Source organism: Perognathus longimembris, chromosome 24 (genome assembly GCF_023159225.1).
Source record: "Perognathus longimembris pacificus isolate PPM17 chromosome 24, ASM2315922v1, whole genome shotgun sequence".
NCBI lineage: Eukaryota > Metazoa > Chordata > Mammalia > Rodentia > Heteromyidae > Perognathus > Perognathus longimembris.
The window spans coordinates 11321046-11341812 of record NC_063184.1 but is presented as its reverse complement, the minus strand read 5'-3'; the positions used below and the strand labels follow the sequence as shown (position 1 = coordinate 11341812).

Sequence of the window (20767 nt, the reverse complement as noted above, 5' to 3'; positions counted from 1 at the left end):
TTAATTTTATTTTTTTGCCAGTCCTGGCACTTGGACTCAGGGCCTGAGTACTGTCCAAGGCTTCTTTTTGCTCACGGCTAACACTCTACTACTTGAGCCACAGTGCCACTTCTGGCTTTTTCTGTTTATATGGTACTGAGGAATTGAACCCAGGCCTCATGCATGCAAGGCAAGCACTCTACCGCTAAGGCATATTCCCAGCCTTGAATTTTTGTTTTAAAATGATTTTTTTCAATGAGATTTTAAAAATTCTTTTATGGATGAATGCTACCCATAACAAAACAGCATTCTGTGAAATAAATAAAAAAGGAAATATACTGAACATAAAGGAATAGAAATAGAGCTGATGGCTCATGTCTGTAATCCTAGCTACTCAGGAGGCTGAGCTCTGAGGATTGAGATTTGCTGCCAGCCTGGTGCAATAAACCCCATGAAATGCAACTTCAATTAGCTGAAAAGAAAGAAAAAAAGGCCAGAAATAGAGTTGTGGCTTAGGTGTTACAGTGATAGGCTTGAGCAAGTAAGCTCAGGGACAGTGCCCAAACCCTGAATTCAAGCCCAGAACTAACACAAAAGAAATAATTATGTAGTAATCTGTTTTAAGTGTTTTTAAATTATCTATCTTGTAACTACTTGATTTCTAATTTTGTTGGGAAGCAGAGCTGGAACTTATCCAACTCATTAAATAATTTGTTTCTTAGTCCTTAGAGCCATTCACTCTCAGTTTCTGAGAAGTAATTTTTTTTTTGTAAAAAATGGGATTAAAACTTACCAAATTGCATTTAATTAAATCCACCACTCTTTCAAGCCAGTGTAAACTTCAGTCTGGCATGCCAAAAAAGTATTGAAAAAGTTCAAATACTGTTGGCTTCAAAAACTTGTCCAGCAAAATGTATTTGATAAGCATATTAAAAACTTTTTAGGTATTTTATATTCTTGGCAAATATCAGTTCTTTCATTAAGGCCAATGTCTACTATGTAACATAATAAAGCAATTTTTCCTATTAAATCAGCCAGCCCAACCATATATTCTGTCAGAAAAATCCTAAACCTCATTCTACAGTCCAAAGAAACTTGCTGGTACATGTTTTTCTATGACATTGATCTCCTTCTGCAGGTGAATTCCAAGATACAAAACAAAACAAAAGCTTTAAGTTGAATTTTTCTTTTGGTAACAGATCAAGACAATGCCATGCTCAGGGTTTCTTGCTGACATTCTTCTCCTGGCTTTTGGAGAATAAGTTCTCCATTCTTAGTTTGACAAAAGTATTTCTTTACACTTTCATTGAGAGAAGGAACCTTTCCAGAGCAACACAGTTCCCAGCATACCTTTCACCTCTGTGGTTCTCAGAGGGGTGTGTCCTGTGGTGAAGCATTGCTGCTTGTCCTGGAGTTAGATGAGATGACGAAATCAAATTCTGAGACAGTGACAGGGTTTGTTTCCTTTTAGATTCCCACTTCCTGAAACCAAGGCTGTTTACAAGAAACCCTACACTTTGGCAAGATTGTGCTGGAGTTCACTATTTTCTGAGTCACATTTGCTGGTCTTCAACATAAAAGTGAGTATTGGGCCTCACATGGAAATTGGCAGTAGGTGGGGGTACAATGGATGGCACTGTGTATGTGAAAGTGTTTCCCAAATATAGACCTGTCCATCCTGTTCCCATTTCCTGGTCTTGTCTAAATCTAAATAGTACTGGGTTCTAAGGAGGTACTTCTAGCAACTACTCAGAAAATGAGAGAAGGGAGGAGGGGAGGCAATAGTAAATTTCAGTTACTAGGAAGAGGAGAAAATAGTCCTGTTGGTTTTTTTTTTTATTTTTAAGGTTTTAATAACAAGGCTCTTATGTCATGGAGTTTGCTAGACCTGTTGATGAACATCTGCTAAATTCAAATGTTTGGTGAAAACAATATAGGATTGTTGGAACAATCTATTTGAAAAACACACCTTGGAACATGAGAGATCATAGAGATCATAGAAGCCTCCTTCCTTCCTTCCTTCCTTCCTTCCTTCCTTCCTTCCTTCCTTCCTTCCTTCCTTCCTTCCTTCCTTCTCTCTCTCTCCTCTCTCTCTCTCTCTCTCTCTCTCTCTCTCTCTCTCTTTCTTTCTTTCTTTCATTTTTGCAGTCCTGGGGCTTGAATTCAGGGCCTGGGAACTAGCCCTGAGCTTCTTTTGCTCAAGGCCAGTGCTCTACAACTTGAGCCACAGCGCCACTTCCAGCCTTTTCTGTTTATGTGGTACTGAGGAACTCAGGGCTTCATGCATGCTAGGCAAACGCTCTGCCACTAAGCCACATTCCCAGTCCCAGAAACTACTTTTCATTATGCTCTTTATTATTTTGCCAGGAAGTAGAGGAATAAAAAAGGACTCTCCATATATGGGAATTGTGGGTATGGCCAAGAATTAATGTGTGTGTTTTTTTAATGGGGGCAGGGGAAGCATCTCCAAAAAAAGTTTAAATGCCTTTCTGTGTCTAGTTAGAGGAGCCCTCTCATTAAGGAACATCAGAGCTTTATCTTACTCTGGCAAGCCACATTAAAATCTTTCAAAATGCTTAGTAACAGGTCAGTCTGAGTGCATGAACAGGCAAAACCAGAAAAGAGAAGGCTTTAAGCCACAGCATCACTACATAACGGAATCTTGTTTGCAATATTTGCTTGCTTCTTTCTGTCTCTACCTCTGTCTTTGTCTCTGTTTCTGTCTGTCTGTCTGTCTCTCTCACTCTCTGCACCATTTGGGGATTTTTGTTGTTGTCGTTCTTTACTTTTTATTTTTAATATTCCTACAAGAAATGATATTCACTTTTGGCTGGCTGATCTCTCATTGGTGGGGACATTTATTTAATCCACACATGTTTTGCTGCCGCCAAATCTATACACAAGCTTTAGTACCGGCTCCCTGCTACCGATTCTCTTTTCCTTAAGTGTGGGTGAACTGCAGACAGCATTTGTAATTGAACCACAGAAGCTGTGTGCTCCAACTCTGCAAATTACCTGTCTATAATATGTATACAATTCTGTAGGAGTCAATGTTAGGAGATTTACCACTGAGAGATGTCTAGAACTGAGAAAATGGAAAGCCTTAACGCCTGCTGATAAAAAAAAAAATGTATTTTTTTCTTTCTACTTCATTCCCCACCCTGTCAACCTTTAGCTTAGAGAAAAAAATGCCAAAATGATTACAGAAATAACTTAGAGTCTGAGCCGTATCTTTTAAATTCTTCCCGAATAAGACACCAAAATATTGTAGCATCTCTATATGCATAAAAATGTACTAATAATTATTTTAAACTTCTCCTCCTCCTTCTCCTCCTCCTCCTCCTCCTCCTCCTCCTCCTCCTCCTCCTCCTCCTCCTCCTCTTCCCCCCTCCTCTCCCTCCTCCTCCTTCTCCTTCTTTTCCTTTTCCTTTTTTGGGAGGAGAAGGAAATACTGGATTTGAACTGAGAGCCTTGCCTTATCGTTGCTGAACAGGTGCTCTAACACTTGACCCATTCCTTTGACCCTTTTTCCTTGGTTATTTTGAGTCTTTGGTTTATATCTAGTCCTGCCTGCACCATGATTCTGCCATTTAAGCTCTCCATATAGTTGGAATATTGAGCATATACCACTATGCCCAGCTTTTTTTTGGCCAGTCCTAGGCTTTGAACTCAGGGCCTGAACACTGTCCCTCGTTTCTTTTTGCTCAAGGCTAGCGCTCTGCCACTTGAGCCACAGCGCCACTTCTGGCCATTTTCTATATATGTGGTGCTAAGGAATCGAACCCAGGGCTTCATGTATACGAGGCAAGCACTCTTGCCACTAGGCCACATTCCCAGCCCGTTTGCATCTATTGCTTAATTTATTTCAGAGGATGGAATCTTTAGTTATAAACTGCCCATAAGTAGACAGAATAACTCTTATCAGAAGAGTTGAAGCTTCTGAAGTAAGCACACTTCACATTTGTGCTACTGTGTTTGTTGCCTGTGTATATGGGGGGAGGGATATTGACAGTGACATTTATTTCTGCAGGATGCTGTGACTTGCTCTATCTAGAGCGCTCTATGAATAATTAAATTTACAATATCAATATTACCTGGTGTCTAGAGAACAGAAAGAGATTACAGTTTAAATAATAAATAGATATTGACACAACTTCTTTAAGGTGTGTTACACATCATACTGGTTTTAGGTGATATATGTCAAAATTTTATCTTTGAAAGTTTGAATTATGTGCTTAGTGTAATGTGAATTAAAAATATAATTTTCTGGATATTATTGCTTAGGAAGTAGCTATACAGAAATAAATAGAGCCAGTTACTATTGTACTGAAGGAAACATGGAAATAATGTTAGAGATAATATGCAAATAGAGTAAAATTGTACAGGTAGCATCTAAAATTCTAATTACTAGGAAATGCTGAGAAGTGGATATTTGAATGCCTTCAAACTTCTCTGGTTTGGAGCTACAGAATTCAGTCTATAATATCATCAATTGAATTTTCTAATTGTAGGAAATGCTGGAGACACTTGATGGATAAAGCACTTCATTCCACTCATCAGATTTGTACTACTTCAAGTGTTCTGATGAATTATCATAAAATTGAAGAGATGCAGAAGATAATTACTATTTCTTGAAATATAGTCATCAAAAAAGTGAATTGTCTTAGAGCAAGTAAGCTTTCTAGCTCTATTTTCCTACTTTCACCAAGATGTAGAGATGGCTCTGAATTTGGGGGGAGTGAATCCCTTAAATATCATCTAGGTGAAGTATATCACAGTATGTGATAATGGTCATTTAAAAATGGCCATATTTGTCAAGCATTGGTGGCTCACGGCTATACTCCTACCTACTCAGGAGAATGAGATCTGAGAATCACAGTTTGAAGCCAGCCTGGGCAGAAAAGTCCCCATGGGACTCTTATATCCAATTAACCACCCAAAAACTGGAAATGGGGCTGTAGCTCAAAATGGTAGAGTACTAGCCTTGAGCAGAAGAGCTCAGGGGACAGTGCCCAAGCCCTGAGTTCAAGTACCAAACCCACCAACTGATACACACACACACACACACACACACACACACACACACAAAGACATGCTAGAATAAAGAAAAGTAGCAGTAGTACAATAAATACAAAGTGACAGTCAAAAATCAGAACCAATTAACTATTGAACTTAATAGAAGAAATTCACCAACCAGAAATTCCTATTTGGAAGTGGAAGAATACAAGGAGGCATTCCTCTACCCCTTCTTTTTTTTTTTTTTTGGCCAGTCCTGGGGCTTGGACTCAGGGCCTGAGCACTGTCCCTGGCTTCTTTTTGCTCAAGGCTAGCACTCTGCCACTTGAGCCACAGCGCCACCTGGCCATTTTCTGTATATGTGGTGCTGGGGAATCGAACCCAGGGCCTCATGTATATGAGGCAGGCACTCTTGCCACTAGGCCATATCCCCAGCCCAAAAGACATGTGAAGTTCTTTTTTTTTTTTTTTTTTTTGGCCAGTCCTGGGCCTTGGACTCAGGGCCTGAGCACTGTCCCTGGCTTCTTCTCGCTCAAGGCTAGCACTCTGCCACTTGAGCCACAGCGCCGCTTCTGGCCATTTTCTGTATATGTGGTGCTGGGGAATCGAACCTAGGGCCTCGTGTATCCGAGGCAGGCACTCTTGCCACTAGGCTATATCCCTAGCCCCTCTACCCCTTCTAAATGACTGAATGTGTGCACCAATGCAGAAAAAATGATTAATAGTGTATTCTTCCCACCCCTTACCCATGTGGGGAGTTGATTGTGGATGCTGAAGGTGAGAATAGCTCCCATCCCTAAATATCTTTGTCCCACACATGGACACCTATGGGGAAGTTTAATTTATAAATTTGATGCAGTAAGACCTTGATAACAATAACGGATCATAAAGCAGAACAGTTATAACCAAGTAACACAGTAAAGTGATTTACTGCTAAGTGATTAACACATGGGTAGCATATAAATCATGGCTATACTAGATAAAAGGGTGATTCAAAGTCCCAGGCTGGTCCAAGCAGGACAGGAGAAACATTATACCACTTGGAGCAGCATGCAGAATGGTTTGTTTCTGGAATTTTCCATATAATATTTTTAAGGCACGGATCATTATGAGACTGTGGGAAGTGAAACAGTGGTAAGGAAGGCTACTGTTGTAACAAGAAATTTCAGGGAGCAGGGCCCTGGTGGCTCACGCCTGTAATCCCAGCTACTCAGGAGGTAGAAATCTGATCGTAGCTTCAGCAGGGAAGCCCAAGAGACTGTTATCTCCAATTAACTATCAAAAAGCTGGAAATAGAGCTGTGGCTTAAATGGTAGCCTGCCAGATTTGAGCACAAAAGCTAAGGGACAGTGCATAGGTCCTGAGTTCAAGCCCCAGTCCTGGCACACACACACATAACACATACACACGCAAAGTATTCGTTGAACAAATTTTGTGGGTCTGTCTTTCTGCTGCAAGTTGTCTGTACTTTATCTTGTTTAACACTTGCTGCAGTTTTGTGAACCAGGAACTATCACTGGTAGCCTTTGTTCAGTAACAGGAATTGATTATTGGTTCTACCCATTTGCTGAGCTGGCTGTTATCAAGATGCTGTTATTCTTCCTTATGTTGTAACTTCCTCCTTCTCTAATCTCAATCATTTGCCAGAACTCTGTCCCATTATTTGATTGAGATGATACACCAGCCAGAACAGACTTTCCGTTGCAGGTTGTCTGCCCTCCCTGGCTTAAGCATGAGGCTCCAGTGTTTGTCTTGGCCTTATCCACTCTCTTTCATTCCTCCATTGCTCTCCCTGTGCTTGCATCATGCTAAGACATGAGAGATTCCTCCCCTAGGAAAAGATTTTGCTCACAATCAAGCAGTGTTTGGCAGGAGATGAGGGACAGAAATGGGCAGATGTTGTTTTTAACATAAGCATGAAAGATATGATAGTGTGAAAAAGGAAATCATAGCACAAAAAAATAGCTATTACAAAACAAATAGACCATAGAAGCTACAAAGCTAATCCTTTGTTATTGTTGATGAGAAAAAAGCTTTTCTGTACTGCATATAAGCAAAGTAAAAATTAAGTGAGCAGGAGGGCACCAAGGAGTGTCCCAGACCAAGTCCTTTCTGTGCTTCAGTCCCCTCCGCTCCTTCTCAGAGAAGGCACAGCGCATGCGAGGTTCTGCCTCCAACTGTATTGTAATGAAGTTGTTGACTGAGATAGATCAGTGTGGACTTGTTGAGAATATAATCCATCTTTCAAAACCAAGTCAGTGGTTGAAAATGGAGTTCCCAGAGAGCCTTGGCTGGAGAAGGGAATCCCATCTTTGCCAACAAGCTTCATAATTTGAAAACCATGAACTGAATCCCCAAGGAGTGAGTAAAGATGGAGGAGGGGAAGGGACTGGCCACTGGGCCTTTGAATATTATAACCATAAAGGGTGTAAAAGAAGAGGACCCAGCCTAAAGTGTTAAAAAAGAGTTCTGTACTTAATTGATAAGATTAGTAAGATCAGTAAGAAATTAGAACCCATGCGGACAGTTGGTGGGGATATAAAATAGTGCAGCAGCTACAGAAAACAGCATGGCAGTTCCTCAAGAAAGTAAAAGTAGAAAGCCTATCTGAAAAATAACTAAAGGAAAAAGAGCTGGGAGTAAGGTTCAAGTGATAGCGCACCTTCTTAACAAGTGAGGTCCTGAGTTCAACCCCCAATACTGTGAAAAAAGAAGAGGAAGAGGAAGAGAAGGAGGAGGAGGAGGAGAGTAAGAGGGGGAGGAGGAAGGAGGAGGAGGGGAGGATAAGAGAGAAATTGACAATGCCTGAAGAATGGAGCACAGCACTGAGGAAGAGGGGGGGGAAGATCAGTGTAGAAATTAATTATCAAAACCACAGCCTAGGGAGCCTCTCCCAGGCAAGAGGAAGAGGGCACAAGAGATGGAAACCATGTGATGAGGTACAGTTGGCCATGACAATGAAGTTCCCCAACTACAGAATGTGTGCTACAAAGAAGGGGGGGGGGGGGAAGGGGCGGGGAGGGGGAAGGACACTGCCCACCAAGGCTGTAGTTCACGTTAAAGTTCAGAACCCCCACATTTGAGTTTGCAAGTGGAAGACCTCTGGAGCATTTAATACATAACTACAGCTCTTGTGACTTCCCAGTCTTCTTTCATACATTTACTTATTCTAAAATATTCCAAGAGCTGGGCCCTAGCAGCTCATGGTTGTAATCTTAGTTACTCAGGAGGCTGAGATCTGAGGATCATGGATTGAATTCAGCCAGGTCAGGAAAGTCTGTGGCACTTATCTCCAATTCACCAGCAAAAATCCCAGAACTGGAGGTGTGGCTCAAGTGGTAGAGCTTTGAGAGAAACAGCTAAGGGGCATCGACCCATGGCAGGAATTCAAGCCCCTGTGTCAGCACAAAACAAAAATGAAATAAATGAAATCAAACAAATAAATGCTCTAATAGTATTAATAGTCTTTCCTGCTCTACAAGTAGTTTTAAACTACTTTTTTTTACTATTCATTTGGTTAACAAGCTCTTACTCCCAAGATAGCACCCCTGTCTCTTTTATCATTGCTACATTGAAACATTATAGATTTTGGGACAGTGGATTGGTGATTTTTTTTTTTCTAAGATGGAATTCAGAAAGATTGATGTAGTCTTACTGAAATGAAACTTAACTAAATTCAAGTGAATATTATAGATTATTACTTCAGTGTTTCACAACAATTTTATTTTTCCGGGTCCTCAGTACGTGTTGTAAATTATGTATTAGGTGAATGGATTAACTCTGCCATCCATGTAGACACGTGCCACCAGAAGAGGGCAGCAGTGAGACACGTGGGAGAACTGGGTTACCAGCTCTGGAACTCGCAAAGGCATCAAGACCCTGGGTGAGTGAGTAAAGAGAATGACTGCACAGTTGTAGATGCTGACATCATAACAATCAGAACAGATTTATTGAATGGGGGGGGGGAATCTATGGAACAACAACTTTCAGAGTTTTCTGAATATCTGACTCATAATTCAGTATTTGAGAAAAATGTCTGGCACATTTGATGAGGAAAAATTCTTAGAGAGAAAGAATTAAAGGGTGCACTAAAGTGAAGTGTGTGGTTTCTCATCTCTCTTCAAGAGAGTAGGCAGAGAATGTTGTAGTTTTTTGAATAATATTACCAATGCCCAAAGATGGAAGGGAATGTTCCCAATTTATCAGCAGTAAGCAAGGCACAGGAAAAGCAACTAACTCAGCCTAGAGCTGCTTTTATAAGTATTGACTCTGTGTGTGTGTGCGCGCGCGCACGCCAGAACTGGGGCTTGAACTCAGGGCCTGGGAACTTTCCTTTAGCATTAGTCTTCAAAGTTGGTGCTTTGCCATTTGAGCCACAGCTCCACTTTCAGCTTTTTGCTAGTAACTGGAAATAAAGTTGCATAAACTTTCTTACCCAGGCTGGCCTCAAACTGTGATCCTCAGATCTCAGCCTTCAAGGAACTAGAATTACAGGTCTTTGCCACTAGTGCCCAGCAATAACAGATTTTTTTTAAAGCACTAGTATATGCTAGGAACTATTCTAGGTAATAAGGGTATAGAAGCAAAGTAAATATTATTAAAGTATATGTTGAGGTGGGAAAACAGATATTTACAATGATTCATTCACAATTTATAACTGAGGGGGAAAAAAAACAAACAAACACCAGAAGCTAGAAAGCAGTCTACCAAAGAGGACCAAAGTAATGAGTTTGGACTCAGTCCCTCCCCCCCACAAATTACAGATAAGGTGAAGCTGAAACAAGAACCCAAGAAAAATTGTTTTCTTAGTGTCTGTTTATACCATTTATATTGTTTATTTCCTTTACCAATGAATAAAATGTATACAGTAAAGTTTACAGACTCACAAGAATGACACTAAGAGTATTTGAATAGCTGTTTCAATAAGTTTAACAACTCGACCACACGTCTACTTCCAGCTTTTTGGTGGTAAACTGGAATAAGTGTCACATATTTTTCTGCCTGGGCTGGCTATAATTACAGGCATGAGCTACCAGCTAAATCTAAGAATTTTTTTAAAGCAGGGATCACAATGATCAATTCTTAGAGATCTATAAAGCCAGAAATCTTAGTGACCAAATTCCAGAAGGGGGTGTGCCTCCACTTGGTCTAAGTGGGCCTCATCCTTTGGGACCAGAGACAAGAATAGAAATAGACATTTAACTAAAAATAAAGTAGTTATCTCCCAAAGTAAAATTTACAAGTCAATCCCTAAAGAAAATTGGACAGAAACGTTCATTTGAAGATTTTTCAGCCCAGGGACTTTCCTCCTGAGTGTCCATAGCTCACAGGCATTGTTGCTTGAACAAGACTTCATTTAAAGTTCACAAAGGACCCTGAGCTCCCCTGCTTCATGCCTGTAATCCCAGCTACACGGGAGGCTGAGATCTGTGGTTCAAAGCCAGCCTGGGTAGGAATTCCATGAGACTCTTTGCTCCAATTAATCACCAAAAAAGCTGGAAGTGGAGTTGTGGTGTAGGTGGTACAGCGCCAACCTCAAGCCCAAAAGCTAAAAAACGGCATCCGATCCTTGAGTTCAAGCCCCAGAACCAACATGAAAAAATAAGTAAATAAATGAATAGTCTACAGAGATGCCCAGCTCTGGTCAGGATGTCCTTGCTATCGTAAGCAAGGGGGGGGGGGGCATTCTTAGGTGGGGTTTGTGGGATGTTGCTGGATGAGCTTGGAGCTTGCAGGAAGTTTCTTTGCAGTTTCTGGCTGTGTTCTCCATTATTTTTCAGCATATGGAGTAGAAGCCATTCTTTCCTGCTCACTAAATCAGCAGGCTACCATGTCCAGAGGGCATGGAGAGACTTCAAAGAGAGAGGGAGAGGACCTCGAGAAAGCCTGAGGCAATCATTTTAGGTTTGAAAAAGAAAAAAAGAGGTCAATAAAATGGATTTGCCTAGGGTAAAGTTGGCCCCCAAACTAACTCTTCAACTAAACTGTCCAGCTTGGTGAAATCAGCTAGCCTTGAGTAGTTTTAGAGTCCTTATCTGCATCATTGAGAAGAACAATACTTCCCCAAATGTCAAACCAAACCAGATAAGTTCTTAGTTCTTGGATGTAAGTGTTCAGTAAATATTTGTTATTATCCAGATCTTGTTAGTGCTTTTGTAATGCAAATAGTAATGAAGAATGATGCTTTTCTGCTAATAAGAGAAGAAAGTGGATTTTTTTCTAAGTTGAGAAGTGTGGCAGTGAAACCATATTTCACAGCTATTCAAAATTATCTTTTTAACCTAAGCTACAGCCAGACAGCAATGCATACTGAGCAGTGGGTGCCAGTGGCTCTCACCTGTCATCCTAGCTACTAGGAAGCTGAGATCTGATGATCATGATTTGAAGCCAGCCCATGAAGGGAAGGAAGTCTGTGAGACTCTTATCTCCAATTAACCACTAACAAAGCTCATGGTAGAGTGCTTACCTAGCATACGGGAAGCCCCAATTTTGATTCCTTAGTAACACATACAAAGAAAAAGCCAGAAGTGGTACTGTGACTCAAGTGGTAGAGCGCTAGCCTTGAGCAAACAAAACTCAGGGACAGTGCCCAGGCCCTGAGTTCAAACCCCAGGACCCTATATATAAACAGCATCTACCCTGATGTATCTTCTCACAATTTTCTGACCTTGGAGCTCCAGTTGCGCAATTGGTTAGCGTGGTACTTATAAGACAATCTTCTGACCTTAAAATTTATAATTGGTGTGAGCTGTAGGTGGCGAACTTGGCTATGAGAATCCTAAGCAATGACTATAGAACAAAGCTGTGGCTGGTGTTTTACCATGGAAAGGGCTAGCAATGGCTGTCATTATCAAGGCTCTTCATGACGTCAAGTTAAAAGGATTTACATCAAAATTCTTCTCTGAGGGGACCACTGGCCAGTCTGTCTAAGTGGGCCCACCTTCAGTCACCTACCACTGAGACAGAGCATGTAACTTCTGATGGAAAAAAGCCTGGATGTGTGCTCACACTGGCTTTGTGTTCACACTGGCTACTAGTCCCCGACACAAGAGAAAGAAGTGCGGAATGGGGAGCAGAAAGAGTTTTCCTGGAAGTCTCTTGGGAGGTACACATATGCTACCCTCTTGACAGTTGTATATCACACTAATTAATTACCTGATCCAAACTACCTATCTCTACCTGGTTTTAATCTAGATTAAACAATAATATTCTTCTAGCTTGTGTGGCCCACTGCTGAATACTTTTCTCCCCCCACAGTCCCCAAGGCAGTTCTGTAGGAACCAATCACCATCTTCTATTGACATCATTTCATTGGCTGACAGAGACTTCTAGAAAGCCACATTGAGGAGTTCAGGTTTCCTTCTTTCATACTTCTGTATAATCTCTGTGCCCTATGTGAGCAGTTAGAGAGTTTTCCTTTCAACTCTACTCTGAAATTATTGAATGGCTGCAGGTCACAGCGACATGTCTATGGAATTGGTGGGAAATTTTGTGTGACATTTCCAAACTCTGCCTGCTCAAGCAGTGGCCTGAGAGGTTTTGTTGATTCATTCCATTGTGAAAGAACACAGCGACTCACCCCACATGATAGATTGATGACCTTCTGCTGCATTATAAAGCAGGGTCACGGTACCCAAAGAGTGTCTGGGCTTGTGGGTCAGGTGAAGGGGCCCCTCCTTGTTTCCATGGGGCCTCTGCCCTGCCATTTATCACCAGAGTGTAACGATCACCACACACTGGACACTCACAAACGTGTGTCTCTGGAGTCTGGCAAACGTGCCATAACTGGCTGTTAATTCTGAGCACTGGCTCGCCGTATAGTAGGTGAATATAGACATTTTTGAATCAATTAAAGACGAAATGCTCATGATTAGGAAGAACAGGAAGGCAGGAGGGAGGAAGGGACAATGTAGAAAAGGAAAAGACTATAAGCCGGCCACATTCCTCTATTAATCTAAGGAACATAAAAAGAAAACTGACGAACAGCCAGCCCATTTGTCCACTTATTTATATACTTAGCCATTTGTTAATTTTTTTTTGTGTGTATATGTGTATGTGTGTGCGCATGTGCACACCAGTACTGGGCTTGAACTCAAGAGCTGGGTGCTATGCCTTAACTTTTTCATTCAGGGCTCACGCTCCTACCACTTGAGACACAGCTTCACTTCAGGCTTTTGGCTATTTATTGGAGATAAGAGTCTCAAAGACTTTTCTGCCCACGCACTTTGTTGCCCACGCTTACTCCAAAACACCGTCCTCAGCTCACTTAAGATTATAGGCATAAGCCACTGATGCCTGACTAATTCATTCATTTTTGCCAAATTTTCAAGGGTTGACTTTGCACTGAAACCAATGTTCATTCACTAATTCCAGTGAGAGTACATCTTTCCAAAGAGTATAGTGTTTATATTTATTTACATTATTGGCCTTTCCCAAACCTGTGTATTTCATATTTTCGAAGGAAATTTTCAGCTCTCAGAATGAGGTCATTTGAGTTTTCAGACAGCTTCTAAAACTCATGGGGGCTGGGCACTGGTCACACACGCCTGTGATCCCAGCTACCAGGAGGCTGAGGTCTAAGGATAGCTGTTTGAAGCCAGACCCAGGCAGGAAAGGCTGTTCTACTCTTATCTCCAATTAAATAGTAAAGTGCAAGCCCCAGGACTGGCACACACACACACACACACACACACACACACACAGACACAGACACACACACACACACACACACACCTCATGGAGTTTCAGTTGAGCTAAGATCTGTCAATATAGAAGTTATCAGAAAATTTGGAAATTGTGAGATGTTATCTAAAAGTGGGTTTTGGATTTGAAGATATCATTAATGAAAGGTAGACCTCAGGAAATAGGAGTTGAGATGTAAATAAAAGCAGCAACACATTAACAGCAAGTGTCACTTATGGAATTGATAATGGGGCATCTGACATGAAATAAGAGGGATAGTGAAGAACACGAGGAAATGCATGGCGGTAGGGCTCAGGACAGCCATGTCTGCTCCTATAAGCACTCAATAAAGGCGGGTTGAATAGGCCGGCTATTGTGTGGCTGCAGTGCTGAGAGGCAATGAACTGCCTCACTAAAGGCAGAGTTTATTTATTTACTTATGTATTTACTTCAGTACTGATAACAAAACAAAAAAAAGATATCCCTGTGAGCTTGGTGCTGGCTCATGCCTGTAAATCCTAGCTACTTGGGAGGCTCACACTCAGAGCAAGAAATGGAGAATGGTATGAGAAACGTGCAATGCTTTCTGGCACCATAGGGTGTGTCCTTGGGTGAAACAGCACCATATATGGATTATTGATTAGGACTGTATAGCATTTTCTATAGACCAGTCCCATAAAATGCTCTGCAGCTGGCCCCCAAGCCGAATCTTGGAAGACGATTGCTCTGCTGTGCGAAGCCAGCTGCGCCTGGGTTATGGGAAGACCCATCTGTCCCGTGGGAGATGGCCAGTAGCATCCTTTGCCAGAAGCAAAGTTCTCTGATGAGTGTGGGTGAATGAGACTTTCAGGGATCCCACAGAAGGTATTGTGCAACAGTCAAATCCATCCCCAGAGCACATTATCTGTCTTAGGGAGAAAAATGACTACCAAGTCTATGATGAATGGAGTTCACTATATGCAGTCAACAGGAGACTGGCCGCATCACCCAGTCCCTAGGTTTGGAGGTGTATGGATGGCTCCGTATAGAATTCTGCTGCTGGCGCTTTAAACATCCCGAAGTGGTGGTGGCCCTATCTGTTTTCATTAAAGGAAGTCTGTGTAGCTGAGCCCTTGCATAAACTCATCTTTGACACCCTGGTCACTTTGTCCTTCAACCCACTGAGGAACTCTAGTGGGAGTGAGGGAATAGGGTAAAAACAAAAGGTGTCTGTGGCACTGTCCTCTCGTCCATCTGATTATTGACAGCGCCCTGCAGTGACACCTTTTGGTGAATGGACACAAATGCCCTTACACCAGGGACTGTGAGAGCTTCCTCCATGTGCTATGCTACTTCACACCTCTTAGTCGATATCTTGCCATCATGTCCCTCCATTCTCATCTTCCCAACAAACTCACAGGCAGTATATATGAATTGGCTCTCTGGGATGTTTCCTTACAGGCAAAAGATACAAGCTAACTATACAAAATAAGTATATACAAAAATATGCAAGTTTCCTACTCATTGGGAAAACATCACTGCCCATGTCCTAATGTCTACCAATGGGGACAGCTTTGATAACATGTCTGTTTACTTATGGGAGATGTTATCCACAAGCATTAGTAAATTAATTTTGAGTCTTTTCTTCCCTGAGTACAGAGAACTATCTCTGTGAGGCTATAGATACAGATATAGACAGAAGTGGTATTGCAGCTAGATTTGGTGCCATGGTAGTTGGACGGACAGTATAAGATCATATTGTGAGCAAGTAGGAATAATGATGAAAGTATCTTGTGTCTTTACTTTTTACTTGACTTGGATCTTCTGTTTCCAAACAATTGGATGAAGGAGAGCTGCTGTGAACATTTGAAACTAGGTTGATTAATAGCAACATTATAAAAGTTGTATATGAAAACCGTATTGCCTATATCCTATATCCAATGATTAGCTAGAAAAGATGATCTCCTCTTTTGTGAGTTTTCACTTGGTTCTGGTAATGGTTTGCTTTGATGTGCAGAAGCTGTGTAATTTGATGCAGTTCTATTAGTCGTTTCATTCTTATATCTTGTGAAATTGGAATCCTGTTTAGAAAATAAGTCTAAATAAGCTTAATCTTGTAGTATTTTCTCTTTCAGTCCGGTTTCTGTTGGGTTTTAATACGAGGGTAACACTGGCTTCATAGAACCACTTTGGTAGTATTTCATTCCTATCCACTTGCTGGTGTAGATTCAGAAACAGTGGTGCTAGTTATTCTTTAATGGTCTGGTAGAATTGCATCCAGACCTGGGATCTTCTTTTCTGGAAGACTTTTTTTATTGTTTTTTAGTCTCATTATTAGTTACAGATATATTTAAGTGATATACTTCTTGATTCAAGTTTGGTAGATCAAATATATCCACAGATAGACACAAGAAGCTCATGCCTGTCATCCTAGCTACCCAGGAGACTGAGACCTGACAATCATGGTTTGAAGCAAGTTCCGGCAGGAAAGCTTGTGAGGCTTATCTCTAATTTACCACCAAAAGCTGGAAGTGAAGCTGTAGATCAAGTGGTAGAGCACTAGCTTTGAGCAAATAAAACTCAGAGACAGCCCCCAGGACCAGCATACACACACACACACACACAGTATATATACGTATACACATCTATGTATATACATATATATGTATCAGAAATGTATTCATTTATCTATTTCATCTTCAACCTCTGTTATTCTCTTTTCAGCTGTTTCATTCCATTAACCATGTTTGCAACTGAAGTCCTTTTGTTTTGGAATTTGGATTGTTGAGATTTTTTATATTCAGATTTCAAATTGAACTTTTTCAGGATTCTATATGTTTATTGAATTCCTATTTCATAGCCTGCAGTCTTCTCTATTATATTCAGCTGCTTGTTTGTATCTTCTTTGAACTCATTCAGGTGCTTATGCCTGCCATCTTATGATTGATTCTATTGACTTTATTCTTTGAAATTCATCTACTTCACTATTATTCAAGTCCTTTATGGAATGGTTAACTGAGAGAATTATTGCCTTGTGTTTTAGTCTTACTGTGGTTGTATATTTGGGATTTGTACATGTGAGTTTATAGGATATGATTACTCTACCAAATGCTGGGTGAGGAAAATAATTCCCAAGGTCATTTGTTTTATGAACTCCTTGTTATTTCTATACACTTGCTACTAAAGTCAAGGAGGAAGCATGGATGATGAAAATGAGCAAACTCATTGGATATATTTGAGGAAATGGGACAGGACAGGGCTAGTATTGCTGTGAAGGAGGCCTCTGAGTCTGACAGTGAATATGATATGATATAGTACAATATAATATCATAATCAGGAGGCAGAAATACAACTTCCATGTTTTTCAATGATTTAATTCTAAAACATCTCAGTAGTAACAGTGCCCTTGTTGGATAAGACAACACTTCATCTAGACAAGTTAAAGCAGATTCCAATAATAATAGCTTTTCTCCATTGGTGATGGGTTTCAATGGGTATTTCCAAAACAGTACATGTTCGGGCCTTTTGCAACATTTCCTTTCCTGGGGCCTGGGGGTGAGACTCAAGGCCCTTTGCTTTAATTTCTTTTTCAGGCTCTTTTGCTTTTACCTGGGACTGGCCCAAGGCTATGATCTTACTAGCTCCACTTCCTTGAGTAGCTGAGGTTACAGGTACAAACCACCAGGTCCAGCCTGGTATCTGAGATAGAGTTTCACTAACCTTTTCCCCTGTGTGCTAGCCCCAAATCAGAGTCCTCCTATCTCTACCTTCTGAGTAGCTGGAAATGCAGACCAGATCCTCAAAGTCACCTTTTATTAAATTTGTAGTTAGAAGTTTATGTTTTACAGATATGAGTGAGTAACAGCATCTTCTATATCTATCTATATTTTTATACTGTCTGGTCAGGTGTTATATACAGTGTTGTGTTGTCCTCATAAAATGAACTATGGGCTGATATTTTTTCTCAATGCTCTAAAATCATGTAAACACCCAATTACATATTTTAGAAAGATTTGGTGAAAATTAATTATGGCAGAATTGGAACTTAGCATCTGTGTTAAAATTGTAGACAAAATCTACACTTATTCTTTGATATTTTTCTTCAACCACTTTTCACATGTATTGAAATTGTCCTAGAAAAGATATACTTCATGCAAATGTTCACATTTTTTAGATTGGACTTGTACATGACAGTATTTTACCTAAAACTTTAACTATGTGGTATTTCCCATTCTGAAAATACTTTTGATCCATTTATATTCATTAACCTTTTTCTGAAAATTATTTTACTGGTCTTTTCAAACAACTAGCTTTGGGTCTATTTCTGTGTGTGCATATATGTGTACTTGTCCTGGAGCTTGAAATCAGGGTTTGGGCACTGTCCTTTAGCTTTTTCATTCTAGGCTGGCGCTTTATCAGTTGTGCCACAGTTCTACTTGGAGCCTTTTCCTGGTTAATTGGAGATAAAAGTTTCTCAGACTTTATGCCTATGTGGGCCTCAAATCTTGATCCTCAGATCTTGGTCTCCTGAATAACTAAGATTACAGGAATAAGTAACCAGTGCCTGGTTGACTTTGTCTATTATTTTACAACTATATTTTTAAAGAAATGTATTTTTTTTCAGTCACCCTGACCTATCCAAGGCTTAGTTTGTTGCTCTCCTTCTACTTCCTTGAGATGAAAGCACTGTTCATATTTCTTTTTTTTTAATTGTTAAAGATTACAAACTTACAGATTCCAATGTGCATACAGTTCTGGTTGAATCCTTAAGTTTGGAATTGCATTGGCAATAACAAAAGGATGATTTCTGAGTGCTATTGAAATCTCATGTAGTTGGATTATATTTTTATTCATATTTCATAATGCTACTATGTATTGTGGTCAATGTTTTTCTTTTACAAGATTCATGAAGTTTCCTCTTTTTTCTTTTTTTTTTTGTTTGTTGTTGTTGGGCTTGAACTCTGGCCCTGAGCAGGGTCCCTAAGCTTCTTTTTTTGCTACCGCTTGAGCCATGGTGCCACTTCCAGCTTTTTCTGTGTTTAATTGGAGATGAGAGTCTCACAGGGCTGGGGATATGGCCTAGTGGCAAGAGAGCTTGCCTCGCATACATGAGGCCCTGGGTTCGATTCCCCAGCACCACATATACAGAAAATGGCCAGAAGTGGCGCTGTGGCTCAAGTGGCAGAGTGCTAGCCTTGAGCAAAAGGAAGCCAGGGACAGTGCTCAGGTCCTGAGTCCAAGGCCCAGGACTGGCCAAAAAAAAACAAAAAAAAAGAGTCACAGACTTTCTTGTCTGGGATGGCTTCAAACCACAATCCACAGATTTCAGCCTCCTGAGAATACAGAATTATAGGCGAGAGCCACCAGTGTCCAGCTTCATAAAGTTTCTTTAGGGTCTATTGCAGTACCAATGTTCATAAATATTCAGTAGTAATATACATTTAAATATACAGTTATTTTTGATAACAGGCAAAGAGTGTGCATTGTGTGTGTGTGTGTGTGTGTGTGTGTGTGTGTGCCAATACTGGGGCTTGAACTCAAGACATAGATGCTTTCCCTTAGCTTTTTCACCCAAGACTGAGCCACAGCTCTACTCCTAGCATTTTGCTGGGTAAGTGGAGATAGGAATGTCATGGACTTTCTTGTCCAGCCTTATATCAATCTTCAGTCATCAGATCTCAGCCTCCAAAACACCTAGGATTACAGGGATGAGCCACTGGCACCCAGCAACACTTTAAAAACAACAACAAACTGCCACCCACAGGATAATGGACTTCATTTATTTTCCTTTGTTTTTATACACACACACCCCTGTTTTCTGCGATATTGTACAATATCCAGTTTGCTATTATTTTGCTGAAAATGGATCCCAAGGGCTTTGTGGGCTACCGTCAACTGAATGATCTTTGTTTGTAGGAATTATTACCTCTAAGTGCTTACTGCTATCCCATGAAAATGAGAGCATGAGGGAAAGTGTGTGACATCACCGAGCCTATTCTGATTATCCAAGATCAGGTTCTCTCAGCACTTGATCCTAATCAAAGGGGGGGGGGGGGCGGAATACTTGGATGCAGTTCATTTTAATCTTCGTTGAAAGGAGTGTGGATAGACACTTAGGGGGAAAAAAGTGAAATCAGCATAACACCTCCTCTTCAAGTGCAGTGGGGCTGGCAGCGTGTGAGCGTGGATTTGAGCCTCTAATTCCCCTTGATGGAGACAGAGGATTTGACTGCACAGAAAGCCATGGTTTATGAGGCCTGGGGACAGACGGCTGCACTCAGAAGAGAGCGCTGTTCAGCGTCTTCAAAGTGCTGCAGCCATGGCTGGGCTGCGGCTGTGACCACATGTAATATCGCCTGTAGCTCTTTAAAGAGGATTAGCTTTAGCGGGAGCCCTGAGCATTCAAGGCTGGATTTCATGTAGGGTCCAATATGCTAATGAGATGCTAATGTCTATTGCAAACATTTCGTAATATGGAAAACACTCAAAATTCAGCTTTGTGGCTTTGCACAGTGGGAAACCAAACTTTATCATATCAGAAGTACAGAGAGAGAGAGAGACAGAGAGAGAGAGAGAGAGAAAGAAAAACAACTGTACTTTTCCCTCCTAAAATATCTGCCTGGATTAAAAAAAGCAAAGTTAAACATGCACATATATACATATTTAAACTCAAATTGCCATGGTAGAAAAAATACAAACTCAGTCATCCTAATGTACTATCCACTTATCAGATGGTAGCCCCTCTGTATAATACCTTAATAATAGCAATAAAATTATTGTTAAAAATAATATCCTTGATCTATGCCTAGGAGAAGCTGGAGAAGAAATAATTCACCTTTATAGGAACTGATAGACATAGGAAATTGATTTTTTTAAACCCATTATTGTTAGGACTACAAGAAGGATTTCTTCCCATTTGAACCTAAAATTTCTCCTTATTCTCACCTTTTGGCTGAACCAAGTCTTCTGTTCACAGTTGGGAAAACTATTTTCATTGTCATTTTCCTATTTCTTGGGAAATTAACATGAGAGTTGGCCAGTTTCTTCAAAGTACACATGCACTCAGCCAATACAAAGTTGGTTTTTTTTTTCCCCTGTAGGATTAGAATTT

The 20767-nt window shown here is 40.7% G+C and overlaps 1 protein-coding gene across 1 annotated transcript in view; it reads left to right on the top strand.

Moving 5' to 3' along the window:
* Positions 1–8740: 8740 nt before the first annotated feature.
* Positions 8741–20767, top strand: part of Alpk1 (alpha kinase 1) — an 85830-nt gene continuing 73803 nt past the window's right edge. Inside the window, exon 1 of the mRNA XM_048333677.1 lies at positions 8741–8878. The gene's annotated coding sequence lies outside the window, so the exon portion shown is untranslated. The remainder of the gene's footprint in view (positions 8879–20767) is intronic.